Below are 14,898 nucleotides of genomic sequence, written 5' to 3'. Positions count from 1 at the left end.
ACTGTGCCTCCTGTGCATCTAGCACTTGGCACCTGGCACAGGGAACACTGCTAAATTAAAAAGATCGCTGAATCGAAACTCCTCACCTTACAGATGTTGTGACAGAGGCCCAGAGAAGATAAACAATTTGCCTAAAGCCACACAGCTTACTAGCTAAACCATGACTTCTAGTCCTTTCTTCCACCTTATGCCACCTGGACTCTGGTTCTGTTGTGCTGCCATGAGCAATGCACATTGCCAGGGATAGAGTGAAGTTACTGGTCCCATAGAAGGGAAGGGTGTCTTCCCTATGGAAAGTCACCACTACAGAGCAGACTCAAGTCCTAAATGAGAGTTCACTTGCTCTAGTCCACATATAAAAGCATTTTTAGCCTCAGATTTTTTTTCCTTGTGCAATCTCTGCTTCTTCCCAATAGCTCAGGCAGGGCTCAGATATCCCTACGCAGCTCCCTCAACACGTGCATACCCAATACCAAACCACTAACGGAAGAGGCTACCAGGCCTTATGTGGGCTGGGGACTGAATGCTAAAGCCCATAGCAATGGGTTGTTACTTTCTTCTCCACACATCCTCTGTCATCCAAAGAAAGAGGCCCAGCAGATGCCAAACCAGTGTCTCCCCTTCCCTAACTACTCCCAAACTCAATTTCCCAAAGCCCAGGTGCCCTGCCCAATTAATTTCTATTAAAAACAGCGTCTATCACTAACACACTCAAGATAGTTTATGCTATTCTCACTGGAGACTGAAAATGTACTTCTCTTATTTTTATTTATTCAACATTTTAGCAGCTCCTATATGCCAGGCACTAGGCATACCAAAACGAATAAATGAATCATGAAGACGGTACCGGCTGGGTAAGACATCTAAGTAATCCACTTATAGCATTTGTTTCAAAATCCTCCAAAATCCCCGCCCTGACCAATATTTAATTCAAAGAAATGCTTTGAAGAGTATGTTGTTAATAGCTTCTCAATTAAAAGGAGAGATTCTTTCAAGGCAAATTGATCTTTTGACCAGTAAAAAAAAATACATACATATATATATATATATATATATATATATATATATATATATATATATATATTATTTTTTTTCCTTAAAAATAAAAACAGCAGGTGGATTTTGACTGCTCTCTAATATAGTTAGAAAGAAGGTTGAAGTGTTCACTGCTTCCTTAACACCAGGAGGAAAGACTGCTTTGCTTCTAAATTTAAAGTATGCTGAAATTTTTGATGTGAGAAGAAAGCAAAACACATGATTCCATCAAAAATCTCTCTTAAAGGAGCTCAGAAGAGCCCAGTGCAATTTTCTCCAGGACTCAGGTGCACAGTAAGTATTTCTCAGTGAATTAACTTGGTTGTGCATAAAGCATTTTGCTTCCATTTACAATTTTAATGAATTCGTTCATTTCGCAAAGTTAATGACCCTAACTTGTTAGTGTTAGCTGGGTTTCTGCAATGTTCCCCAGTATTCCAAAGCTTCTTCCTTATAAGGCATAAGAAAGTATTCTTTTCAGTTTATTTAAAAAGGCGGGGGGCATTCTAGTTTCTCATTTATTCAAATATCTTATTTTTGAGTGAGGAAACTGAGGCCCAGAGTGGTTTGCTCAAGAGCACACAGCTAATTAGCACTATAGCCAAGACTAAAATAAGTCTTTTAACTCCAAATTGGGATAACTCCCACTTAAAGGAGCCCATTAAATAACTGTATTTCTTGAAATTTACATAAAAGTCCACCAATTATTAAGGGTCTATTATGTCCTAAGTCCTTTACATGTACCTTTTTTCCCTTTAATCCTCACAGAAAACCTCCCAGATACGGATCATTAATGGATGCCGCTTGTTTAAGAATAGCATTATGTAGCACTTATGGTATACTGAGTACTTCCTATATGTTATCTCCAATTTTAACAAAAATCCTGCAAAGCATCATCATCCCAGTTTTACAGATGAGAGACTTGGTTCTCTGAGAAATAAAGCAACTTGCTAAGTTCACAAGCTAGAATATGATGGGACTATATCCAAATCTCAAAGCATGCACACTACCCCCTGCAATGCTGCCATGTTCTTCCAACCCAAATAAATAGCATCAGGGACACTCCCCCTCAGCAGGTCTGTTGTACCCCACAACATTAGGTAGCTGACTCCACTGATGGTGCAGCTAGTAAAGGTTAGCTGGTGCTACCAGGTAGGGCTGAGCTCTCAGAATAGCGGTGCCATGTGAGGTCACCTTGCATTAGTGTCTGTCTGGATCTTAGCTTATCAGAGTAGAAAACCTGACCTTACCAGTTTTCCTTTAGGAGTGGCTCATATCCTTAAAAATCGATTCACATTAGTCATATCACAAAATAATAATCATATAATAATGATGATGATGATATTGATAACAATCATTTATTGAGTATATGTTACATATGATGTGCTTTATATCCATTGTTCCCAATTACTATGGAGATAGACCTACCTGCCTGAGAGACAAAGCCCATTTTCCATTCAGGACACATCCTCATGTTGAATCATGATGCTTTAGAATATCCTCAGGAATGTGAACAAAGAATTGTTACAGAAGGAGGTGAGAGTCTTACCTCATTCTGCAGTGATCTGCTGAATATCCTCTAGCAAAAATCATTGCCAAAATTGATTTTCCTTATATAAGTTATAAGTATTTGACAGGCTTAGTCTCAAAACAGAACTGGTGACATAATCAGTACTCCAGTCTAGACTAATTGTATGTAAGCAACGATAAACTTTTCACTTGATGCTCCTTAATAGTTATGACAAAAACTGGCTGAGGTTAGACACAGGAAAAGATGTAGACAGATGTAAAAGCCAAGTACACAGGGTCATAAGTAGGCCAAATTCAGACATGACACAGTACCAAATCCAGTCTAAACATTAGTAATTTCTGAGAACTTCTCTGCAGATTAATTTCATCTATCACATACAGATTCCAATACCTTATCTTGACATATTGGGATGATTCAGTTTATTTTGAGGACCGACATGCAATTTCCTCCACAGCTGCATACACATACACATCCTCAAACAACATTCGTCTTATTCAAAAATTATATACAAACCAACAGAGACTAGGTATGGGTTCAATCAGCCAAAAGTTTGGAAAACTGTCTGTTCATTTGAGGACAAAATAAAGTTAGATCCCTATCTCAAACTACAAACAAAATTAAAATTCCATGAGGATTAAAGATTTAAAGGTAAAAAAATAAAACAAACATACTAAAGATGAAACTTCTAGCTATGGTGGCTTGAAAAGTTTGGAAGATCCTCTCCCTCCAAAACAAGTAACTAAAACACATTTACTCATGAAAACCTACTGAAGCTTCCTATAAGAACAGCAGAAATCTGAGGCTTCTTGCCTGAGGAGCTTTGATTCCCCAGCCCAGCTCAGTTGGCAATACCAGCAGGTTTTACTCCTAGGGTAGGTGTGGCTGGGAGAATCAGCAGCCTTGTTGCTGGGGGAACACTTGTTTTGGGGCAGAGAGCAAAAATTCGGTCTGTAATGTTGTTAAAGTAGCAAAGCTCGTATAAAAGGAATGGGGAAAATCTATAGCTTTGATAGCATGAGGTTGTAGTCCCATTTGGGGCAAGTAGCAGACCAACCAAGAATTTATGGGGAGATTCTAGAACTGGGAAAGCTATAGATAAACTCTCCATACACCCTTGGCTGACTGGGAAACTATACACATGTGTAAGGGAGACTTGAGAGAGCCTGATGCAAAGTGTAAGTCAACGCAGACTTGAGGAACTGTTGAACTTTGAACGCACTCCCAACCCACAAACAGACCCATCAGCAGAGGGTGGAACTATTACAAACTCAAGATATTTGGCCACAGCTTCTGCCTAAATCATTGGTCGACCACTAAGCTAGCAAACATAACCCCTAGGAAGTTAGGCTAAAAAAAATTAGTGTAAAAACCCTGAGCAGAGACATCAATGGCCATATACCACAAAGGAGACAGATTCTAGTTTAAGCATAGGAAGCTATAAAAAGAAAGAAAGTGAAAAGAACCTCAGGGGTACATCTCAGAATCTAGTTTCAGTAACATATTACCGAAAATGTTAGTTTTTAACACAAAATTATGAAACATACAAAGTATTAGAAAAGTATTCAGGAATAAAAGCAGTCAATAGAAATTCATTCTGACTGTGCCCAGATGTTAGAAGTAGCAGACAGACATCAAAGCAGCTGTAGACAAAAAAGGGGTTCTGTAATAAAACTAACAAGTCCAGTAATGGAAACTAACCTCACAGGGTGATCAGATCATAAATTCCTAACTGGGCAAGTCATGGCGGGTAGTCACACCCCAGGCATGTAACACTTTTAGTGAAAGGTTTATCTCTGCCTTAAGCAAGCCCTGTCCATTGTTTCTGTGCATGTAGGTTAACACACCTTTGAAATTACCACCCTTGAGAGAGCACATAATCTTGTTAACTGTCCTGTAATCCAATCTCCACCTTGCTTTCCCTCACCTTCATTTAATCTTCATTAGTTCCCTCCTTAATTCAAATGTATTAAAGAAACTGCAAACTATCATTCTAGGAAGGATTTTCCTCAATGTCGAGATCTTGCTTCCAGGCATATCCTCTGTTTGGCTCTAATAAACTCTAACAAACTCTTATAAAAATTTTCTACTGATTTGGACATTCTTGTGTTGACATATCTATTATAAGTATGCACAAAGACTTAAAGGAAACTATGTTAAAAGAATTTTTTAAACTGTTATAACAATTGAAAGTAGGAAATCTTAATAGAAAAATATAAACTATAAAAAGACATGGATGAAAATCAGAGTTGAAAGTATAACAAACAGAATGAAAAATGGGCTTGAGAATAGATGTGAGATGACAGAAGAAAAAATTCCATACATTTGAAAACAGATTAATAGAAAGTATCCTTTCTGAGGAACACAGAGAGATACTGTGTTTCCCCGAAAATAAGACCTAGCTGGACAATCAGCTCTAATGCGTCTTTTGGAGCAAAAATTAATATAAGACCCAGTCTTATTTTACTACAATATAAGACCGGGTCTTATCTAACATAATATAATGTAAGACCGGGTCTTATATTAATTTTTGTTCCAAAAGTTGCATTAGAGCTGATTGTCTGGCTAGGTCTTATTTTCAGGAAAACACGGTAGATTGAACAAAAATGAACAGATCCACAGAAACCCTTGGGACAACAAAGAATATCAACATACATGTAATGAGAGTCATAAAGGAGAGAAAAGAAAATAGGGGCAGAAAAAAATGTCATGTGTATACCTTTTTTTGGTACTCCCGGTATTTGAGTAAATATAAAAGACTGCATAAAGAGGTATTGCTCTCTTTTCCTGAAAAGAATTTCCCTAAATTTTTCTTAGAAGTAATTGCATAAAACAATAATTATAATGCTGCACTGTTGGATTTATGACGTACACATATACAATATATATGGCAATAATAGCACAGAAGAGGGAAGAAGAAATAGAGCTATGTTGGAAAGTTGATATATTTTACCAAAATTGTCATTATTAAATTGAAGCAGGCTATAATAAGTTTAGATATATATTATAACCTAGAGCACCACTAAGAAAATTAATTTTTAAAAATGATTAATAAAACAACAAGGAATTAAAATGACATACTAAAAATATGTGTTTAACACAAAAGAAGGCAGCAAAAGAGGAACAGAGAAACAAAAAGACATGAGACATTCAGAAAACAAACAGCAAAATGACATACCTAAATCCAAACATAGCAATAATTAAATTACATGTGAATGGATTAAACAGTTCAATCAAAAGTCAGTCACTGTAGGCCTGGATAAAAAAGCAGGTGGTGACTATATGCTGTCTTGAAAAAACAAACAAAAAAGCACTCTGGATTCAAAGACACAAATAGATTGAAAATAAAAGAATGGGAGAAATATATATATTTCTCTATATATAATCTATAAAAAATAAAATATATATTTATATATTATACATTACTATAATATATATAGAATATATAATATAATATATATTATATATTATATACTATAATATATATTATATATTTCTATATATTATATAAATATATAATGTATAAATTATATAATATATTATATATTATAATATACATATTATAATGTATATATTATAATATGTATATATCTTATAATATGTATATATATATCATAATATACATATTATATAGGTATATATTATACATATAATATGTATATTATAATATATAATATATATTATATAATTTATATATTATATATTTCTATATATATAAAATATATATAATCTCCATATATATGCAGTTATCATTAATAGCTGGAGTACCTATGTTAATATCAGAAAAAACATAGAATTTAAGACAAGAAATATTACTAGAGATAAGGAGGGACATCGTGTAACGATAAAAAGATCAAAACATCAGGAATCTATAATAATTATAAACATAGAGACATCTAATATCAGTGTACCAAATACAAAGCAAATATAGACAGAATGGAAACAGACAATATAGTAATTATAGTTGGAGATGTCAAGTCCTTTCTCTCAGCAATTAAACTAGAATATAATTAATAAGGATATAGAAGATTTAAACAACTATCAACCAACTGTTACTAATCAATATATATACTAGAACACTTCCCCCAATAATAGCATATTATACAATGCTTTTAAGTGCACATGGAACGTTTTCCAGGATAGATCATATTAAATCATAAAACAAATCTCGATAAACTTAAAAGGATTAAAATCATACACAATATATTCTCCAGCCATGATAGAACTAAATTGGAAATCACAACAGAGAGAAATTTGGAAACCCTTCAAAATTTTTAAAAACATACTTCTAAATAGCCCATAAGTCAAAGAAAAGAATCACAAGGTTAATTAAGAAATACTTCAAACTGACTGAAAACAAAACCAAACATACTGAAATGTGTGAGCGCAGTTAATGTACTGCTTAGAAGAAAATTTATAGCATTAAAAGAAGAGAACATCAAACCCAAAGTAAGTCCATGGAAGGAAATCAAGATCAGAATGAGAATCAAAATAAAAACAATAGAGAAACAAATCAACAAAATCAAAAGTTGATTCTTTGAAAAGATTTATAAAATTGATAAAACTTTCACTAGCTTGACAAAGAGAGAGAGAGAGAGAGAGAGAGAGAGAGAGAGAGAGAGAGAGAGAGAGAGAACATAAGTTACCAAAATCAGGAAGGAAAAGGGATATAATACTTATCCTACAAATTGAGAGAATTATAAGGGAATATTATGAACAACTTAAATGCAGCAAATTACACAATTTAGATGAAATGGATAAGTTCCTAGAAAGACAAAAATTACCAAAACTGACTCAATAAGAAATTAAAAATTTGAAAAGACCAATAACAAATGAAAAATTAAATCAGTAATTTAAAATCTTCCTGCAAAAAACAGCACAGGCCCAGATGACTTTACTGATAAATTTTATCAAATATTTAAGGAAAAAATATTACAAATCCTACACAAACTCCTTCAGAAGATATGTGAATTAGTTTGCTAGGGCTGCCATAACAATATACCCCAAACTGACTGGCTTAAAGAACAGAAATATAGTCTCACAGTTTCAGAGGCTGGAAGTCTGAGATCAAAGTACCAGCAGAATTGGTTCCTTCTGAGGGCCGTGAAGGAGGGATCTGTCCCAGGCCTCTCTCCTTGACTTACAGAGATGCCTGTTTTCTCCCTGTGCCTTCGTCAGATTGTCTTCACTCTATGTCTGTCTAAATTTCCCCTTCTTATTAGGACACCAGCCATATTATATTAGGGCTGATCGTCATAGTCTCTGTCATGCAGGGTCTCAGCTCCCACTCCCCACACAAGAACGCAGGATATGGTGTGGCCAGAAAGGAACACCAATGGAGTCATTGATAGGGGGCTCATACCACTATATTCTCGCTGGCGGCTGGGTTGGAGACACAGGATCCTCAATCTGCCGTCTGCTTGTCTGCCAAACAAACAACCCCCTAATGTAGCCAAGGAGTTATATTAGTGGCTAATGGCTAACAAGTAACAGCTGATGGCCAACTAGTCACAGCTGATGGCCATCTACTACCCGAGCCAGCTCCTTTCCACGTGAGGCCGAGAGCCCGGAAACTGCTCTCTGGGACTCTGTCCCCACACCCTCATTTTAAGTTGATTACCTCTGTAAAGACCCTGTCTCCAAATAAGGTCATATTCTGAGGAACTGGGGGTTAGCACTTCAACATAAGAATTTGGGGGAGGGGCATAATTTAATCCATAAAAACAGGTGAGAAGCATACACTTCCCAACTCATTCTATGAGGCCAGCATTATCACCCAGATACCAAAGCAAGACAAAGACATCAGAAGTAGAGAAAACTATAGACCAATATCCCTCATGAAAATTGATGCAAAAATTCTTCAAAAATAATATTAGCAAATTGAGTATATATATGTATTTTTTATCTGAAAATCAATATTATATACCATATTAATAGAATAAAGGACAAAAATCACATGATTATCTCAACAGATATAGGAAAAACATTTGGCAAAATACAACACCCATTTATGATGAAAAGAAAAGCTCTCCACAAGTAGACAAAAACCAGAACTTCCTCAATCTGACAAACAGCTTCTAAAAACACACCAGCTGTGTTATACTCAGTGGGTAAAGGGCTGAATGCTTTCCCCCCTAAGATCAGGAACAAGACAAGGATGTCCATTTTTAGCACTTATATTCAAACTCTTAGTGTAGCCTTTATCCAGGAATAGGCTAGAACAAGAAATAAAAGTCATCAGACTGAAAAGAAAGAAATAAAACTGTAATTATTCACAGAAGTAGAAAATGTGATGGTACCTACAAAAAAATCTACTAGAAGTAATGAGTAAATTTATCAAGGTTGTAGGATACAAGACCAACATACAAAAAATCAATTGTATTTCTATATACCAGCAACACACAATCTAAACATAAAATTAAGAAAAAAAGTCCAGTTGCAATAACGATAAAAAGAGTAAAACACCTCAGGAAATATTAACAAAATAAGTGTAAGATCCATACACTGAGAATTTCAAGTCGTTTTCAATCTAGTTGTGGAGGGCGTTGCCCACTGGCCCATGTGGGGATCGAACTAGCAACCCAGGTGTTATGAGAACTGCACTCTGACCACTGAGCCAACTGGCCGCCTCATACACTGAGAACTTCAAAACAATGTTTTCAAAAGATCCGAATCAATGAAGAAACATAACATGTTCACAGGTTGGAAAACTCAAGTCTTAAGCTGGCAATTCTACTCAAATTGCTCTATAAATTCAAATGCAATCCCTGTCAAAATTCAAGCAGGATTGTTTTTATAAAAATCAGCAAATTAATATGTAAGGTGACAGTTGAGTACTAGACTTATGGAGGTGATCACTTCATAACTTATATAAATGTCTAATCACTATATTGTACATCTGAAACTAATACAACATTGTATGTCAATTGTAATTGAAATTTTAAAAAAAACTTTTTAAAGAAATTAGCAAATTAATCCTAAAATGTATATGAAAATGCAAAGGACCTAGAATAGCCAATATAAGCTTTAAAAAGAAAAACAAAATTTAAGGATTCACATCACCTTATTTCAAAATTTCCTATAAGATACAGTACGGAAGACAGTGTGATATTGGTATAAGGATAGACATACTGATCAACAGAACAGAATAGAAACTACAGGTATGTATATACCCTTACATTAGTGGGCAATGTATTTTTGACAAAGAAGCAAAGACAATTCACTCTAGAAAAGATAGTTTTTTCAACAAATAGTGCTGATACAATTGAATATACATATGCAAATAAATGAATTTAGACTCATTCCTCACACTAGACACAAAAATTAACTTTAAATGGACCATAGGCTTCAATGTAGAGTTAAGACTATAAAACTTCTAAAAGAAAACGTAGAGGAAAAAACTTTTGTGGCCTTGGGTTTGGCCAAAAAATTCCATGATTTTGACACCAAAATCATGATTCATAAAAGAAAATACTGATAAATTGCACTTCAACAAAATTTGAAACTGTTCCTCTTCAAACGATACATCAAGAAAATGAAAAGACAAACCATACACTTAGAAAAAAATATTTGCAAATCACATTTGATAAAGGATTTGTATTCAGATCAGGCAAAGAATTCTTACAGATCAATAGTTAGAAGGCAATTTTAAAATGTGCGAAAGATTTTAGTATACATATCACCTAAGAAAATATATGAATGGCTCAATATCATTAACCATTAGGAAAATGCAAATTCAAATCACAATAAGATACTACTCACTACCCACCCACTACGATGCCTGTAATTAAGAGACTGACAATTTCAAATGTTGGTAAGATTCTAAAAGGTACAGCCACTTAGGAAAATAGTTTGGAAGTGTCTTAAGATGTTAACCATATACTGAACAGTGATCCAGCAATTCTACTTCTAAGTATCTACTAAAACGAAATGAAGGCATATGTCTACACAAAGACTTACATATGAATGTTTGAAGTAACACTATTCATAATAAGCAAAAACTGGAAATAATCCAAATGTCCATCAACTGGTGAATAAACTAAATGTCAATACCTATACACTGCGGTGCTATTTAGCACTAAAAAGGAAAAATCTACTGATACTACAACACGAATAAACCTCTCAAAATCATGATGTTAAGTGAAGAAAGCCAGACACAAATGACTACATATTGCATAGTTCCATTTATATGACATTTCTAGAAAAGGCAAATCTATAGATAAATAAATAAAAAGCAGACCAGCAGTTGCCTGAGTCTGAGGGTGACAATGAGAAATAATTGTAGATGGATACAAGGAAACTTTATGAGTTGATGGAGATGTCTTCAAACTGGATGGTTGCACAACTCTATATTTGAACGGGATACTTGGGTGGATTTTTTGCATGTAAATTAAATCTCAGTAAAGCCTGTAAACTAATTAAAAATGAAAAAGTACTAGACTAAAAATAGAAAAATTAATGTATGTTTATTAAATACTGCAGAAGCAAGTGATATGGGAATGGACACAGAAAGATAAAAGTAACATTTTAAAGGAAAATTTGCTAAAGTTTGGGAGGGGAAGGTGAAGAACAGGAAGGAATTATACCAGAAGCTGGTAGACTGAGCTGCTCTAAGGGTGTAAAATGTCAGCAATAAATTTGGTTGAGTGTGATAGGCAACTGGAAACAATTCTGGAGCTCAGACAGATGTCAATTTGACGGATGTGGATTTGGAAATCAAGTGGAGTTGAAATCATGGGAGTGAAGGAGATCATGAGAGAGTATTAAAGAGTAAGCAGGGGGCGGCCAGTTGGTTCAGTGGTTGGAGCACAGTGCTCATAACACCAGGGTCGCCTGTTCGATTCCCACATGGGCCAGTGAGTTGCGCCCCCCCACAACTAGATCGAAAACAATGACTTGACATAGAGCTGATGGGTCCTGGAACCATCAATATTGGGCAACATATTGTTGCCCAATATTCCCCAATTAAAAAAAAAAAAAAAAAAAAAGAGTAAGCAGGACAGGATAGAACCTTGTAGAACATACATACCCTGAGGAAGAAGGGTTAGACTGGAGATACTATGGAATTTAAAGGAGAAAAACAATCTCCTATGCCTTCATGAGACTCACCTTTCAGAAGAGATGCAGTGATGGCAAACTCACATAGAAACACAGGCAGGCCGGCCAAAACTGTAGTACAATTAACCTTTGAACAAGGCAGATCCGCTTATATGTGGGTGTTTTCCAATATATTCAGCTGGCCCTTCCTACCTGTGGGTTTTGTATCCAGAGATTCAGCCAACCAGGGATGGAAAATAGTATTTCCGCATTCCCAACCACAGACTCCCAACCATGGGGAGAAAATACTGTTTCCCATAGGCGGTGGGGTGAATCCACACATGCGAAGGGCTGACTATAGACTCAATAGTTATGCACCGATCTTCCACTGTGTGGGGATCAGCGCTCTTAACCTCACGCTGTTCCAGGGTCAAATGTATTTTCAAACAATAAAGATTGAAAACATGACAGTTTTTGCCCTTTTGCCTAACCTCTTAAAATAGATTTGTTTAGAGCAGAGATGTCCAAACTGCGGTCCGCAATCCATTGTTAATTGGCCTGCAGCAAATTCCAAAAATATATTTAGTTTACTTACATATACCAGGTGAGGCAATACATACTTCACCTCGAATGAGTGGCCCGGCTGTTTGTGTATTTTACCGATATGGCCCTTGTTAAAACTGTTGAAAAAAGTTTGGACCCCCCTGGTTTAGAGGTAGGCTGCACCAAGGAACATGTGGTTTGGTTTTGTAGTTATTATGTATTACCTTTTTAAATAGATAACACATTGATAGGATTTTTAAAATTAAAACAATATAAAAAAGCCATGTACAGCAAGTCTGGTTCCTCACCTTCCCCCTTCTCAAAAGATAACTTTCAATAGTTCCCTGATTTTTCTTAAGGAAGAAATTTTGAAGGAAACCGATGACTTTAGTAAAACTATGGAAAAATCTGTGGAAATAAAAAGAGGAAAGTGAAGAAGAAAGTAAAAGGGACAGGGGAAGAGAAGATAATGGTAGAGCACATGGAGGATATAAAAAGGTGCAGGTGGAGAATCTTAGGCGGGGCTTAGCTGCCATGGTCTGGGTGCTGTCCCTGTCCCAGGAGGATTCCATGGCCCACATCCCCACCTGCTTCCCTGTGCAGAGCCTGACCTTGTTTGCTGGGACATAGCTGCCATGGTCTGGGTGCTGTCCCTGTCCCAGGAGGATTCCGTGGCCCACATCCCCACCTGCTTCCCTGTGCAGAGCCTGACCTTGTTTGCTGGGACAGTGACATGGCCCTCTTCCTATACCTGTGCCCCGCAAGAGTAAGCACCCACAGTCTCTGTCCTTGGCTTCCCTCCCTGTGGGGATGGGGGATTGGGGAGGGGAACTTGCAGCACAAGAAGGCCTGGGCAACAGCTGATCAGAATTTAAAGAGGTGTGGGTATTCAATACAGTCATTAAAAACTCAGTTGCTAACTACAGTGAGTGTGAACTTCTAACTGAGTCTTTATGCTATAAAGGAGTTACTGGGACAATTGAAGAACCCGAATTTGAATGGTGGTAATATGCCAATGTTAATTTCCCAATTTTAATGGTTGTATGGTGGTTATGTAGGCGAATGCCCTTCTTTGTAGGAAGTACTAATATATTTGGAGTGATGGAGAATCACGAGGGCAACTTACTCTCAAATGGTTGGGGGAAAAGTCGTTCTTTGTACTGTACTAGGAATTTACTATAAATTTGAAATTGTCTCAAAAATTCTAAAAAGCTGTATGTCGGTGGGTAAGTTGGTTTTGGTTTATGGCTTAGTATGACTAAGAAAACAAAATGGGGAAAGGAAGGAGGAAGGGTGGCAGGTGTCACATGGTTCCCAGTCCTGATTTTTGTACAACTCAGGTAAAGGTTACGGGTGACGCAAGACTGGAAGTAGCCCTGTTTGCCCTGCAAATGTAAACAAAGACATTACACTTGCAAGATGTAATAATGCGCTTTCCTCATCCCAGCTAACAGCAGGACTCCAGTAGTCAGACCAAATAAACCCAGTCAATAGCCCTGTGAAGGATCCCTCCCACAAAGACAGGCAATTTAAGTAATTAGCCAGTCTTTATGGCAGAGGCATCTCCCCGGCTCAGCAGGATGTGAGGGAACCCATGGCCATGGTGCAATAAAAGCTATTCTTCATTCTCACACTCTCTTCTTCTAACACAAGCTTTCAAAGCATGCCCACAGAGGACACTTTTCCTTAGTGTCCCAGATGGAGAGAGGCTGATGGCTGGGCCAAACCAGCACATGCTGACAAGCTTTTGTTTCACTTTGGGTTTTGACTGTTGTTTCCAAATGAAAACAGCTTCACTGTGTTTCCAGATTATAAAAGTAATCCATGCTTGCTATTAAAACAAATTTAGACAAAAACAAGTAAGAGTAGCAATAAGGTAGAAAGTTAAAACTGTCCATCATCTTCCCAACCAGAGAGAGCTTTTGTTCATATCTTAGTGTACTATCCTTCAAGTTTATATAATTACAAACAAAAATATAATTACAGTAAACTAGCTATATTATAAAGACTGTAATCGGTATCTTTCTCTTACTATATCATGGGCATCTCTGCCTATAAATATATACATTATATATTTTTACATATTTACATATATTTCATATTCACATATAAACATAAATTTGTGACATCATACCACAAAGAAGACGTGGCCCAAATAACCCAGTAAGAAAATGGGCAAAAGACTTTCACAGTCTTTTGGGGACAATGCCCAATAAGCATTAAAAGAATGCTCAGCTTCATTAGTCTTCAGGAAAACTCGAATTAAGACAGTGATCACCTACCAGAAGAGCTAAAATGAAAGAAACAGATAAAAGCACATGGTGGCAAGGATATGAAGCAATTAGAACTTGTATACCACTCACTGCTTGTTGATTGCAAATTGGTACGACCACGTTGGGAAACTGTTTGGCAATATCTATTAAAACTAAACATATGTATACATAGAGTTCAGCAGTTCTATTCCTAGTTATATTGCTACCAGAAGTGCATATACATGTTGACTGAGACATAGGTACCGAAGTGTCCATAGCCTCACTACTCATAATCGCACCAAACTGGGAACAACCAAATGTCCATGTACAGTAGAATGGATGAAAAATTGCAGTATGTCTATAATGAAATACTATACGATGATGAGAATGAATGAATCACAACTACCCATAACAACATGGAGGACTGTCACAAATATAATCTTGAGAAAAAGAAGCCAGCCACAGAAGTTTTCACACAATGCAATCAATCCATTTATAGAAGCA

Source organism: Rhinolophus sinicus, chromosome 17 (assembly GCF_057876585.1).
Source record: "Rhinolophus sinicus isolate RSI-liver-muscle chromosome 17, RSI-T2T, whole genome shotgun sequence".
Classification (NCBI taxonomy): Eukaryota; Metazoa; Chordata; class Mammalia; order Chiroptera; family Rhinolophidae; genus Rhinolophus; species Rhinolophus sinicus.
The sequence above is the reverse complement of the archived record's forward strand: the minus strand, read 5'-3'. Positions refer to the sequence as shown.